Genomic DNA, 15,770 nt, shown 5'->3' with positions numbered 1-15,770 from the left:
GAAAAAACTCTCAATAAAAAGGAGGTGCAAACTAATATGACTTGAAACTTGGCGACAATTTTTTATATAGGATAAAGCACTCTTTTAAGCTAGAAATTGTTTGTGGCCTTTTGCTAGTGAAGTCTATAGGGGTGAAGTCGGAACTCTAAGAAAAACGCTTTATTAAAATTACATTTAAACAACTGGCAAGCAATTTTTTTAGTCAAAAACATTTAACAATAAGTAAATGCCAAACTTCAACCAAATCGGCTAAAAAATTATTCAGATTTTTGTGAAAAAACGATTAAAACAAAGTGTGATACCTTGAAAACGAAGCATTACCGGACCTATGTTTATGTAAACTTTTCTTTTTAGAATCATCCAATGAATCACCTCTTGACATTTCACCACGAAGATACGTAAATAACACCTTATTTATTATGGACTTTAAAACGCATGCTATATTTTATCGTTTTGTTTAACAGTGCGCATCACGAAGATGGTCTTTTGTGGGCATATTACTATCCATGTCTTTAAGTTTCGGAGATATATAGCCCTAAACCAGGCCATTTTTAGACGTACTAAGTTTAGTCGTCTCGTCCTGTAGTCAATCAAAAGTCTGTGAAAAAACGAAATTTCATATAATGCGACACCCTGTATATTCTGGTATATTTCAATAACGCAGATCATGAGGATAATTGCTGGTATAGACATTCCTATCTCTAGACTTGCATGCAACACATTTTTCACAGCTATGCATATGGAGTTTTAGTGAGAGCAAGCAAAAAGGAATTAGGCAATTGATAAGTACGAGGGAGACAGACTACCGTGATTGACTCGCAAACGGTACGCTTCAACCCGAGGAGGAATCATGTCACAAAAAGGGCTTGTTTTTCAACTGATTCATTCTAAAATTACCATTTCTGCCGTGGTGCTTGTAGAAGTAAGGCTCCATTAAAATTCTTGATGCTTGTCAATCAATTACGCGGGACATGCTAAATAATTATCGTACAGAATTCTATGATCGTCTCGGATATTGTTTAGCACAAAGAGGTGGTCGTTATGAGCACCTTGTATAATAAACCTCTTTTTTAGAAAAAATAAATTTTCTTACAGCTGCGGTTTTTAATCTCAAAAACTTAGATTTATTTTAAAACGGAACGTATGAGCGTAATTTGCATTCTTCAAAGATCTCATAAAACAACATTTACTCTCGGATCAAGGCGTACTGCTTGCGAGGCAACGACATTAGCCGATCATTGCCGGTGGAAAGGGAAATATAGCCTATCTCCCTCGCACTTATCAATCGCCTAATTCCCTTTCGCTTGCACTCGCTAAAACCATGTGCATAGTAGCAAAAAAGTTACTGTATATAAAAAATTGACCTTTCTGTAGGTGAAGGGCGAGACGATGGAAAAAACGCAATTTTTTAAAATGGTCCTCCTTGGAGCGTCCACATTCCTGAATCTGAACTTGAACTAATTAGAGTTATGCGCATTGTGTGTACATTTAAAATATACGAGGATATACTGTGCGTGGTATACGGAAATTTGGCTTCCAACGGTCAAAGGGCTTCTATCACTGTTTTACATTTCCTGAATTACAGAAATGGGTTTAATCCCTCAAATAGATAAATATGATTTCTTTTTCTTATACGTATAAAGCCGCTTGGCACCTGTGATTGTTGAAATAAGCACTCGCTTTACAAAGCATCTAGACTTCTTGTGCTCAGATTTATTCTTTTCTGGCTGGCTTTAAACACACAAAACTAAAGCAGACAATAAGCTCTGCCGTAGTAAAGGATTTTCCTTTAGAAAACAAAGCGACAAAGTACAAGAAACCTTGAAAGAAAAATCTTTTCTCCAGATGGAGACGCGCTGCGTCACGACGCCGCACCTTTGCAATATTTAGCCGTTATTTTCGCGAAAGTTTCCTTTTGAATTCAAGAATCGCCTAGATTGCTTACTTTTCGTCTTCTGTACTCTTTATTATAGATTTTTTCGTTCTACACTAGGCTTAAAAGCTTTATTCGTTTTTTGATCATTAAAATTCCGTTTACGTTGCTGCTTTTCCCTATTTGATATAGTCAAATATAAATCTTATCCTAAATAATCCTATTATTTGTTCGCCCTTGGTACGCCGTGACACCCCCATATACAAATAGACCTCAATTTGTTTTTTTTTCTGCACAAAATGGCTCGTTATTCTCGCGAGTCCCTTTTTTTTACCTAACCAGAATATTTCAAAACAATGGGCGCTTAATTTTTCACGTGGGGTGGAACCGGGGTGGCTAGCAAAATAAACAAATAGGAACAGAAACCGCACGCAATGGCTGTTTTCACACTCTAAGCTTTCTTCAGCTTTTTTATTGGTTTATTAATGAACAAACAGCGATTAAAGGTTAATCGCGGGGCGTCGCCTTCATGCCATTAACGGGGATGTTTTTGTTGGGCGTTTAAAACCGCGTTAGTTTTTAGGTAACCAGTGTTCTCCCTGGCGAAGCCTTAATATCAAAAGGATCCCTTTAATCCCTCGCATGTTCATTCCCTCACAAAATTCATTAAAAACTGAGCGGTATAAACGATTTTATTCTATAACCTTGTCACACGTCACATCATCCACGCTGATATGAGAGAGGTCCTAATCTTGTTAGCGAAATTAATAACTGATGTTCTAATTCCGAGGCGGAGATGAATTTAACAGAACTATTTGACCCCAATATTATGTAAATCAGAGCATTTTCTTTCACGAGACACAATGGTGCACATCTACATAAGCCATCCTTTCATCTGCGGGAATCCCATTCCCGAGATATTTCCGCATCTTGGGCTAGAAACAAACAGACGAATAATGTTCAATACGTGGAAAATAACGTGTCTCTTACTTTGATGTTAGTTCTATTGTAATAAGGAGGCGCCTTATCAGCTCCGCTACATTATACAAGTATTCACATACTACTTTAAATGAAGAGACGTTTCTATTTGCAACCCAATAAGGTTTTGTTTGCCACTAGGTTTCGTGGTATACGCAATTAATGATAATTAACATGAAATTTTCACTTAGAAAACAATAATTATTGGCCTATTAAACACTTTATGTTAGATTTCCTTCGCCGTACTGTCAAGATTGACACGTCTAGGACACTTTCAATTCTTAAACGAGGGGTCCTAAATAATTTTTAATTGTAGTCTTGACAAAATGCGGTGACCATAATGCTCAACAGAGACAATTATGAACTTTTTTGTCTTATAAAGGAATAGAGTGTTACAAATACCTATACTGAGAGGCGAAAAGATGAATGAATAAATCGCCGTCTACGCCTGTTCTATATTTCCAAAATGCATAAAGATAGTTATAGCGATGTGCGTTATTCAAATATATGAAAACGTACTGGGATTTCATTACAAAAGCTTGACTCTTAACCAACTAAATTGTATTACGAAAACGACTTCTCAAACAATTCTAAAGTGGGGGCGGGGAGAGAGGGAACCTACCTGAAGTCTCTCGTCAACTTCGAGTCCTGATATCTTAAAAATACGTGAAAAACTTTCCCAAAAATCGTCTTAGTGCTCTTTTAGCCTGCAGAAATCTATCAAAATTGATATTAACTGGCATTTTTACGGAAAGGCGGTACAGTCTCAATCGAAATGAAACGGTAACGAAAGTGATTTAATTCGTCTATTTAATTAAAGAATATTTTTGAGGTTAAGACTAGAGTTCGACATAATTACCTAAACCGAGTAAAAAAGTCAAAATATCTCATTTTAGAATTCAGGTTACATCGGGTTACTTCGACCCAGTTCTGGTTATTCAGTTACCGCAACTCTTGACTCCTTAATTAGGCATTCAATCCCAAAATTCCTTTTTATAGCCCCAGGTGGTTTGGATTACTTATCATGTGTCCCAAAAATGTTCTCTGAATTAAGTAAAAATTTCTTCGTCTATTTAGGAAGCAATCGTCTGAAATAATAACTCGACATATTTGTCTTAATGGCTTCTATGAACCTAGACGTACAGGAGCACTTTGGTAAATATTTTTTCAATTTTGTGAGTACTTGACGGCTCAATAAATAAAGTCTCTTAGCCCACGAATCGATATTGGAGTCAAAATATGTGTTTTCACCAAATATCACCTCCTACTCTCAAACCACCAAATCAAAGCCTGTCCACCGCAAGCGAACAGACATACGGCGGAACCAAGCAATGATGGGAAATGTCTGGGAGTAACCATCAACAAAAATTAAAATAAAAACATATGTACGAAACATTAGACTGGAAGTCACCAAAAAGACAAAACATTTCCGACCATTAACACATAAACTCAAACGGGCCAGCACTAAAACTGCAACAAAAATTTGTAAATCTATTTGTCATCTACTGTTGGACAATGCAAATGCAAGAGAAAAAACTAAACGATATATACAAACAACAGAATAAATTGCACTAAGACTAATTACAAAAATAAAATACCTCGAAAAACCGTTACAGAATCCACCCAATCAATTACTACATGAACGCACATGCATGACAACAATAACTGAAAGATTACAACTGCAGAGGAAATGGAGGAGAATCCCCACAACTCGACTATATTAAAACCACCTTGATTAACAAGACAGACAAGACCAGCTCGATCGATAGCCTTTTTCCGGGAAAATAAAGATTGTATATATAGTATATGTATATCCGACGTTTCGTCTTTCAGCTGCCATCATCAATTTCATTTTTTATTATGGACGCTGCATTGAATTTTTCGACAGAAAACAAGTCGGATGGCAAATCTGAAAACGTCATCGTGTAACTGAGAAAAAGTGGCAATGAAAATGTACTTGTGGTAGGATTCCTTGTCAAATAATCCTAAAAGAAAATAAAAACGAAAACTCCAAATTTTAGTATTTTTCGGCGATCTTCGAAAGCATTCGGAAAATTCAAATTTTGAAATTGACATTTCGCCAAGCGCCAAATTACGATATTTTCTCTCCATTTGAACTTCTTCGCATCTCTTCTAGTTTTCGACATCTCCATGGTGAGGATCCAGGGTTAAATGTCCTGTTTAAATAATTATTCATAAAATGCAGAAGAAGACGAGGAGAAAATGTATTTTGAAATGGTCCAATAGAGTGATCGAATGCGAAAGGAAGCGAGATGTTGTTTGTCTTGTAAGGCAAAAACGGTTTAGAATGGTCCAGTTGTGACGATTGTCTTTCCATGTTGCTTGAATTTAATGCAGTCGTTCAGTGATTCTTGTCATGTGTGTGCGTTCGTATAGTAATTGATTGGATGGATTGTGTAACGGCTTGTCGGAGTGCCTTATCTCTGTAATTAGTCTTAGTACAATCTGTTCTATTGTTTAAATCAATGAATTAACCTCGGGAACAGTAAATTTTACCACCATCAGTTACAATGGTTAAGAAAATTGGTATTTTTTTTGCAAATAACTGCAAAGTTAAAACCAAAATTAACGCTGTAGGAACTTCGTTAACTGCTTTTTAAGCAGGGATGTTCCAGAGGCAGGATCCTGTTCTCTACAGAAAATTTCATGACCAAATCCGCGACACAATATAACCGGCTTTAATTGACTTGGCCACAAAACGAGGGTTCAGTTTTAATAATGCAGTGAGCAGTAGGCGATCCCAAAAACCGCTAATACCTAATCCAAATTCGCAATCACGGATATTAGCTTTTGTTTTTCTGCATTTTGTGTCTGTAGTAGTATTATATTTTGACATAATTCTCGTATTTTTCAGGTGAACAGAATGAAAGATCCGCTGTGCTGGTAGCAATCATTGCCGAATCAAACATTCTAAATAGGTAAGCAGAAAAACACACAAAAGGGCCTCGACTCCATTGTCGGTCCAAAGGCACAATGCCATTCAAATTACCCTTGATTTAGAAATAGAAAAAGCACCCTCATTAACAGAACAAAGGCGCACTATGGTCTAATCCGCGGATTTCGTTATATCAAAGCAGGGGCGGCAAAACACCACCTTCGGCCTTGTAATTTGAAATTCAAATCAATTTTTTCCATTGGCGACTGTGGAGTTTTTCCATTTCGAGCCTTGAAACTGCGAAAACGGGAATAATGCCAACGTATACACGTGAAAGTCAATCATCTATGCAAATGCCTGTCTGTTTTTCTAATCAAGGCAAACAATCGTTTTTAATTGACGCCAAACCCCATTAGGAAAAATGGGAGAGCGCTCGAGTGTTTGTAAGTAAACACTATTCAATTACTGGGCTATTTGATTGAGCATTTTTGTTCCTATACACAACAACACTGAGGGTATGATTTTATCAACCTGGAATAATGTTCGAAAATGCTTGGGTTCACTACTTGAAGATCACGTTACATCAATTACACACTTGGGAAATAAATGCTTGACTTGAGCCTAGTAAAGTTTCAACTTGAGCTGCTCAGCGGCTAGTCACAAATCAAGAGGATAAACGGGCTTCGCTACAAAGCAAATTCAACTGGGTCCGGACCTGCTTGCGGAACTCAATGTGCAACAGCTTTCCAAAATTAATTTAACCAATTCATTTTATTCTTCTTTTGTTCCTGGTTATCACCTGAAAATAATTATGTTCCGCGTATACAGGCAGATTCCCGGCCTATGATAATAATGTGAAATACATTCGCAGAATTCTAAATAACTTTATTTCTAACTAAAACTCACATAAACAGCGAAATAATGTAATGATTGAATACTTACCTGAGATGTTCAAAATGACCGCCATTGACTTCAAGCACCTCAAAATGCGCACATTTACAGCCTGATTTGTCACTGTCTGGATATCATTTGCATCAAGCTCACGAATGCAGTTGGTTTCACATTGATGCAATTCCTTTACGGCTTACCGGTGTGATGTAAACTTGTTCTTTTATCTTGCCATATAAGTGAAAATCAATTGGGATAAGATCGGAAGATCTAACAGGTCAGTCCCACGGACCCGAACGCCTAAAACAACAACCGTCAAGGGTCTCAAAGAACATCCTTATTAACTCTTGTCTCCAATGAGTTTCAGCACTTATACATTGTCGTATCATAAGTTGGACAGCAAATTGCATTAAATTGCGTTAGATTACGTAGAATTTTTACAGTGCTTAATGTACTGTTGTCCCTTAACGTATCGTAATAATTTTACACTCGGCAACTGTTAGAAATTATTTCGTCTGTTTTTATATTTTTTCCGTCAGCCTCTCAATTGAATAGAACTTTCATAAAGCTCACTAAACAATATGTCATTGGCGTTTCAACTTTCCCTTAAAAAGCAGTGGGGAATTTGGTTCTTTGGGGTCGCACAAATTATCGACACTAGAGTGACAAATGCCGGTTTCCCATTTAAAATTTTGTTCATCTCGAATTCTGTCTAAGGACGCCTCTAATATTTTTCAGTTTAATTCGCAAAACTTGAAATTAAGACCATTCAACTTTTCTGAAAATCGAGGCGCACCCGGTTTCCCAAAACTTCCACAAATTTCCCAAATTTAGTAAGATAAAGCCGAGTTTAATGTCAAGAAAAATTCAATTTCATTAATGAGTTATGCCCGTCAGTGATTTTCCCACAACAGTGCTACCAAATTAGGATTTATGAGCTTTCAATATCCTTGACAATCAGTGGCGTACTGCTTAAGTATCTAAGCCAACCCTCGAGTTCCTCCCTAATGCAGATTGGAAGTTTTTGAAAGTTCGTTAACACTTGAGTAGGGCTTTAAATCAGGTTTCAGTGGGGTCGAATTTAAACCCTGGAAACGCTTTTTTTTTTGTTCAGGCCCTGGCTTTCTTGAAACTTTCTAAATTGCAGAGATGAAAATGCCGGTTTTGCCATTGTTAACTTCCTTTGAAGAATTACCTTTTGCCCGTGTACATTACGAAACTTTTTCATAATTCCCCCCCGTTCTTTGTGTGTTCGTTTTAGAACAAAAGTTCCCATTTCTCCTTTGACTACTAACAACATGGTTTTTACAGGACTAAACAACCCCGAAAATAAACAAACTTATCTGAGCATATGCGCTGAATGTGAAGTTCCTGAACAACAAGCTGTTTTTCAAAATATAAAGTCTAATTTTCCGTAACCGCTCGTATTCAACACGTAAATTGTTTCCCAGCCCGTGGCCCCCGAAGGCGCTCCATGTTCATGTGATTTTTCATTTTTATCTGCCTGTACTTTATAAGGCACGGAAGGAAGTTAGGTGTAAAAAATAATAACAACGCCCCAGAGAGGGAAATTTAGTCGTCGAAAGTTGGCATTGTGCGGAATGTGCCCGAGGAATTCCTGCGGATGGCAGACAGCAAGAAGTTTCGCACTGGGTTTTTAGTGGGAAATACAATTTTCTATCAAGAGACGCTTAAAAACTCAATATTAGAGGGAAATATTAACAGAAGGGAAGTTTCAGGGTAAATTCTGCAATTTTTTGTGGCATGATTTCAGGCAGAATTCGCGATATTTTTAATAATAACTTTTTAATTAAAGAATTCAATTAATAACTTTGAGTAAACTGCCGCTACAACCGGAATTCATTCAATTTTCAAGTACCGAAGATGAACAGGGAGCGTGCAGATAGTTCTCTCCAATTTTAAAAACCGTGAACCTGCATCGGCGCAGCGAAATTTTATGAAAAATATACTTTTAGCAAAACTTTCGGGCAACTCGAAGGGCCCGTCACAGCAGAACGCATTTGCCCAAATTTATGTGAATTATCAGGTGTATAAATTAATTCACAGCCTTTTTTTAACAATTTAGATTTTTATTTATAAAAAAAAAGAATTGCAATTTAATCATCGAAATAATTGCCCTCACTTTCAATGCATTTCTGCCATTTGTCAGGTAATTTTCGGATCCCATCTCGGAAGGAAGATGGTGATTTTGATTGGATAAAATCTTCCATTGTTCGGTGGACTTCTTCAAGACATTGAAAGTGTGTATCAACCAGGCGATGTTGCAATGCTCGAAAAAGGTAATAATCAGAAGGTGCAAGATCTGGTGAATGCGCCGCATGAGGGAGAACTTCCCAGCCCAACGCGGAGATAATGTCAGTGGTGTCTTTTGTCGTATGTGGTCGCGCATTGTACTGCAACAAAATGACTTGCCTTGTTCCACTACCATTAAAAGGTCTTTTTTCCTGAATAGCGTCCCTCGATTTTATTAATCGGTCTTGATAACGGTTAGCAGTAATAGTTTCTCTTGGTTTAAGTGTCTCATAATAAATTACACCTTTGGAATCCCACCAAATTCTCAATAACAATTTTTTTCCGTGGATGTTTGCAGTACTTGCTGATGGTTCTCCCGGATAAACCCACGATTTTCTCCTCTTAGGATTGTCATACAATATCAATTTTTTATCTCCAGTAACAATTTTATTTAAAAAGTCTTTTTTTCTGAATCGCGTCAGTAGACACATTGCAATTTCGCAGCGCCGATTTCTGTTTTCTGGGCTAAGACCATGAGGTATCCAGTGACCTTCCCTTTGTATCCTTTCTAATTTTTTCAAACGTATCGAAATAGCTGGTTGAGTCATTCCGAGTGCATCAGCAAGCTCTTTTTGTGTTTGGCAAGGATTTTCATTGAGTAAGTGCTCCAACTCTTCATCGTTAACCTTTTTTGGTTGACCGGGACGTATTTCATCTTCAAGATCAAAATTTCCATTCCGAAACTTTTGGAACCATTTTTTACGCGTACTATAAGATACAGCATTCTCTCCCAAGGCTGAACAAATAATGTCTTGCGCTTCTGCAGCATTTTTTTTAAGTTGAAAAGTGAAAAGACGAGAGTGCCTTAAGCGCTGTTTATCAGACGACATTTGTAACATTCTTGGTGGTTAGATAAATCAAACTAAGTGGATTGATAGCTCACAGATGGCGCTTCAAAACGGACTATATAGTTCGAAAAAATTGTAAATTCAGAGAGATGTTTTAACCAATTTTATCTAAGGGCCGAGAATTAATTTATACACCTAATATTTTGAAGTCGAAGAGTAATTAATTCGTTTTCTCAATGGTAATTTCCAACTTCTATCATCAAGTCAAAGTAATCGCCCGCGGATAATTTTCGCAGGCATCAAAAATTGAAGCTGAAAAATGGCAACGTGTGAATTTGTTACAACTGCAGAAGAGCCGACAACATATCTCATGTGGGCAGATATCAGCCAAGTGGTAATCATGTCAGATGCAACGTTGTCGTTGTTGCATTTTCTAGTAATTTTTTGTAATTATTCCTGTATTGAGCATAGACCATAATCAGCCACTCTTGGTAAATACAGGCTGAGTCTTAAATGGCGGATCAGCGCTGCAGAACGTTGCTGGGCGAGACTCGAGGTATATGGAAAAATAATAAAAACGTTCTGTTGGAAAAATTGACGGAGTTATTGGGGAAAATAGAAATAGTAGATATTCGAAATGTTGTCCGTGCACTTCAACGCAGAAATGTGCACTTCTCGACATATTTGCCTGTACACCGCATTGCATAAAGCCTGGATGCTTTGCGCGAATTCTCACGGCATACCCCCAAATTCAACATCGTATCTCCATAATCACGACTGGTGAACATCGTAAAAACGAGCAAATTAATAAATTATTAAATATTAACACCTTGTAAAAACTTTAGTTAATTTTTTTTTCTTAAAGAAAGGTACCGGTGTAATTATGTTTTAATTGTAAAAACATCATTATCAAGTGCAATTTAAAAGCGCCTGCGTGGAAAAATCTTGTATTACAAATTCTAAATTTGAAGCTTATGCTGAAAATCCACAATTGCTTCCAGTTCCTAATATTCAGCAATGCCGAGTGCTTCATTGTAACGATTGTAAAGGACATTTGAAAAATAAATGAGTTAACTCTGTACGTCAACTCCCTAATAATACCGTGAACTTTTCAAACAGAACTTTTCTATTATTTTCCCCCTACTCCCCGAGGGTCGCCCTGTATGTTTGGTACGGCCCTCCGCATATATCCTAATTTGACCCAATTTTACATGATCTAAGCCAATTTAAGGCAATTTTCTAGACTGCATCTCCCTTATAGCATTGTAGGTCACACGTTCATTATTTTTCCGCATAGTTGTTTCCTTCTTTTCCGTCCAGTTTCCCTTCGTTATTTGGTGATCTAAAACATGTCATTGTGCGGCAACATCTACATAATTTGTCGAAGGTAATTTCCATTATTCCTATTTGTTATGTCTAACGTCTCCAAGCAACTGTTCGAAGCCGGAACGTGCCGTTCGATTCGGACATGTTCTGCATTTCTTACTACAAGAAGGCCGCTCCAGGGGATGCAATAGGAATCGGTTATTTATGGTATAATAACTTACAAGTATCGCTACCTAAATATTAAGTTTTAATGGGCAGCTGATATTAAGACGTTAAGGACACAATCGAGTTCCGAAACCGCCTCTATTTTGTAAATGTAAAATTCATGACGTGTCAGCTTCTTTCGCGCAACTGATGTAAAACTAAAAGTAGTGCCTGCTGCAGCATTCCTCAGAACACCTACAGAATTTCAATAAAATAAGATCAAGTGGATGTAACTAAACGGAATAATAAATTTTTACTGAAGCGAGTAGTGCATGACGAACAAAACTAGTCGAAAATGGCTTTACGGCCTCAGAGATGCCATAGTTTCAGCATCCCAGATATACGAGTCATCAATTATGTAAGGAAATTAGTAATTTTGTAATGCATTTGCCTTCGCTGTATCCCGGAGATAATTCTACTGTTCCTATTATTCCCCGACTATTGTTTTGTGACGTTAATTGTTTAGAGTGCAAATCTCAAACTCCTCATTGTTCCACAGCTGAAATTGCGATATGTTAGTGAATTTACAGGGAGAGTCCTACAACTTCTTTGTTCACATATAATGTGTTCCAAGGCAGAGATGGATGGTGGATAGCGAAGATTTTAAACGTATTTAATCGTCCATTTCTGATTAGATAGTGAACGAACCATTTAATTACGGCAGTTTACCGCCGCTTAACTGCAAATAATGCTTTATTAGTCTAATCGATAATTCACATGTGAAATAGATATTTGAATCATTACCAAATATAAATTTATACCCCTTACCTTCTTCGTCGTCATCTCGTGATCGTCGGATAAGACGTTGACCATGACTTTGGATGGAAACTTGACTGGGCAGGCTGTCAAGGACGAACTTGCTGATCCCCTCAAGGCTTTGCACTGAAATACAGATGGTCCCATAAGTGTAAAGAATTAAAATGATGACAGAGAATTTTATTTTGACGACAAACACTAATAGGAACATGGGAGAAAGGTCTCTTGATGGCCTTGAAATCGACTTTGCGTTCTACTCATGTCCCGTTTGCACATGCTGGGAAAGATATGCTGAACATGCTAAAGCCAAAATTTCAAAGGTAATAAGTGGACATTAAATGGGTCAGCAAACGCTTCATTACCGAGGTACTGGTTGGTTCGGACTTAAATACACATTTGCCGCCACATACATAGAGAACCAAAACTTCGTCATAAATTCGTTAAAAATCGAAGGAAATATTTTTCATGGAACTGCTGGAACACGTCAATTATTGTTTTTAGTTGTGTTTTTTTCGACGTAACAGGCATGTATACAGGGTTACCCATGTAGTAGATAAATGGACTTTTTCATCTTTTTGTCTTATGGACTACAATGCTTAATATATCGTTTTTGAGTTCTCTGAGGAATTCTGAACATATTTCATGTAACATGTCTAAATTCTTACGTTATTAAAATATTTACGTAATATGGCAATTAGAGTGGGTTGCTAGATCGGCTGACCTCACCCCTATGGATTTTTTGGGGTTATCTAACTCGTAGAGTGTATTTAAATAAACCCAACAATATGGAAGAGTCAAAAAATAAAATTACTCAACAAGCTTGACAAGCACCCCCTCAAATGATAAAAAAGCTCTTAAGGAATTTGAATTGCGGCTTGTTCACCGTCAGGTTAGTTCAGGTTAGGATTAGGCACCGGAGCACATTTCGAGCAATTATAGATTTTAGTAGTTTATATTGTTATTTTTTATCATTTTTTTCGAAAACTGTCGAGTTTAGACGTGGGTATGTTACACAAACTTGTTCAGAGTTTCTGAAAGAACTCAAAAACGTCATGATTTGTATATGCGGGATTCCATAAGAAAAAGATCGAAAAGTACATTTATCTAGTACATGAGATAATACATAACTAAAAACAATAATTGACGTGTTCCGGCATTTTCACGAAAAATATTTCCTTCAATTTTTAACGAATTTATACGGAACTTTTGGACCTCCACGAAAAATAATCTGTTGTCGGAAGTTTCGAACTTGTCTACGAACCGAAAGCAACTTATGCGTAAAAATCATGGAAAAAGTAAAAGAACATGAACCATTTACATATATCACAGTCACGCTCTTACTCTGCGTGCCTAATGGAAGAAGTAGCAGCGGACAAAATGTGATCACAGTTCGAATTTACATCTGACCTAAAAAAGATTGTTCCATATCATAGTCAGTTTTCGAAATTATCAATGCGTTGATCTCTCTTTTGAATTCTTTATCATCGGTTATCAATTTTATCGGGGATGGTAAGCCATTGAGCAGTTTCTTATTTTTAAAGGCAACAGAATTATGTATCAGCGTAGAAGTTGGGAGCGGTGAGAAAACCTTCTGCTTATGTCGAGTTTTATGTGTCTGAGAAGCCTTCTTCAACATACATCGATACTTCTTATGAATAAAACATACCTGCTCCGAGATTTACAATGCAGGAAGTGTTTGGAATTTATTACCAACAAACAATGGTCTGCAGAAGTCCTTATAGTTAGGTCTGCAAATACCCTACGCCCTTCCCTTTTGAATTCTAAAAATTATGCTGAACATATGCCCACACCACAATCCCCAAAAACAGACTTCACGCACATCTTCAATGGAGTTCAGTAAGTCCACTATATAGAAAACGCTTATCCAGATAACGGGACGACACTTGAAGAGAAAAAACAATTTTACGATAATTTTCCAATTACTAAATGCTTTTTGTGACTTTTGAATTTCAATTTCAGTCCACTGCTAGTGTATAATTCCAAAAATTTCATTTCAAGTAAAGACAAAAGTACATTATTACCAATAGGAAATTGAGTCAGGGAACTTCTGAAATTCGGAGTACGAGTCCTCGCAACATTGAGACACAAAAGGTTAGCTTCATACTACTGTTTGATTTTACTTAGGTCTCTATTCACTGTACTATATAGCAGTCCAACGTCTCTATTATACTACATAATGGTGGTATTATTTGCGAACAATGTGAACCTTCCGAAATCGGCACTCTAGAGAAGTCATTAAAATATATCAGGAGCAGTAAACGACCCAGAATAGAGCCCTGGGGCATACCCGCAATAGCAGTCATTAAACCAGACAATTCATTCCTGAATTGCACCCTTGACGTGTGTTCGTTAAGGGGCTCCCAAACCAGGCTAGGGAGGTGCATCTCATTAAGCCGTGCTTCAACTTCCAGTGAAGGTTCCTATCAAAAGTCTTCATCAGGTCACAGAAAACCGCTGCAGACGACTCAACCTCGTTCATCTGAAGGTAGTCAATGTAAGAGAACATGCACCGAAGGAATACTGCCGTCCTTCCACAATTTTCCCAGTGATCTTTGAGAGAATACACATCAAAGCTACCGAGGGTAGTTGGATGGAAAATTAGGATCCTTTCCAAGGGAGGAGATCCCGAGTGGCAATCTAAAATCAGGAAGGAAAATTCTGGTTGGAATTTAGTAATTGATCACATTGACGGGTAGTACCAACGAAAGCCCACCTGCTCGTCCGTTCGGTCGATAACCGAGCAATCAAAGAAACGGAATCAGAACTTACCCACCCTTTTCCTTGGTGTCATTCGCCTTCCTAGACTTGGGAGCCATTTTTAGTAAAAAACATTCTAAAGGTATGAGACTTGAATTAGATATCTGGAAGCTCCAAAGAACGTCAACATTTGGTAGTTGTTTGGCTTGATGGTCCCAAAAGCGTTGATCGGAGTGCCCAGAAAGGTGAGATCTGGGCAGTACTTGATTGACAGACAAACTGATTGGCAAATATGTACAGGAGCGATAAGAAGGGTTCGAATCCACAATACTCGAATACTTCAAGAATTTGATTTTTTATCAAATTGTATTCTCGAAATAAACTTAACAAGCGCAATAAGCGAAGAACATTGATAATGGATATGCTTGCTTCGGACTAATTGGGCTTCTGGACACTCTCTAGACATAAAGTTGATTAGGTTTCCTATCATTTCCTTTGAAATGTTGTTCTATTGTTCTGGAGAATTGCTGCCAGGTCATCTAAATTTCCGGCAGTTGGACGATCTCTCATCCTTCTCTAAAAACCATCCCAAAGATTTTCTATGGGGTTCAGATCCGGGGAATTGGCTGGCCACGCCGATATTTCGACATCGTGCTCCTGAAGGTGTCGCCTTACCAATTGGGCAGTTTGGGGTCTGGCATTATCTTGTTGAAGATCAAAGTTTTACCTTCTTTTGCTTCAAATGGGTTGACATAAGGCTCTCCAATGTCCACCGATGGCCATTCGCAATTCCACCTCGAAAGATGTGGAAAGTGGTGCGGCTCGTTAAAGAAATTCCTCCCCAGGCAATAATGGCCCCCTCCGAAATGGACAGTTTCTCTCGCATTTGACGGTAAATATCGCTCACCTCTTCAACACCATGCTCGAATACCTGCATCGTTGTGGCTAAACTCGATATCTTGACTCATCTGTAAAGAGAACGTGTCCCTATTGGCCCATGTCCAGAAAAATACTAAATTGCAAGCATAAT

General features: G+C 37.7%; 1 protein-coding gene across 1 annotated transcript in view; it reads left to right on the top strand.

The window, feature by feature from the left end:
- Nucleotides 1–15,770, top strand: part of rst (roughest) — a 137,983-nt gene that overhangs the window by 47,624 nt on the left and 74,589 nt on the right. The window contains exon 3 of the mRNA XM_066295434.1: nt 5,727–5,790. The gene's annotated coding sequence lies outside the window, so the exon portion shown is untranslated. The remainder of the gene's footprint in view (nt 1–5,726; nt 5,791–15,770) is intronic.

The sequence above is a fragment of the Euwallacea fornicatus genome, chromosome 22, assembly GCF_040115645.1.
Source record: "Euwallacea fornicatus isolate EFF26 chromosome 22, ASM4011564v1, whole genome shotgun sequence".
Taxonomy (NCBI): domain Eukaryota; kingdom Metazoa; phylum Arthropoda; class Insecta; order Coleoptera; family Curculionidae; genus Euwallacea; species Euwallacea fornicatus.
This window is presented reverse-complemented; position numbering and strand designations above follow the sequence as displayed.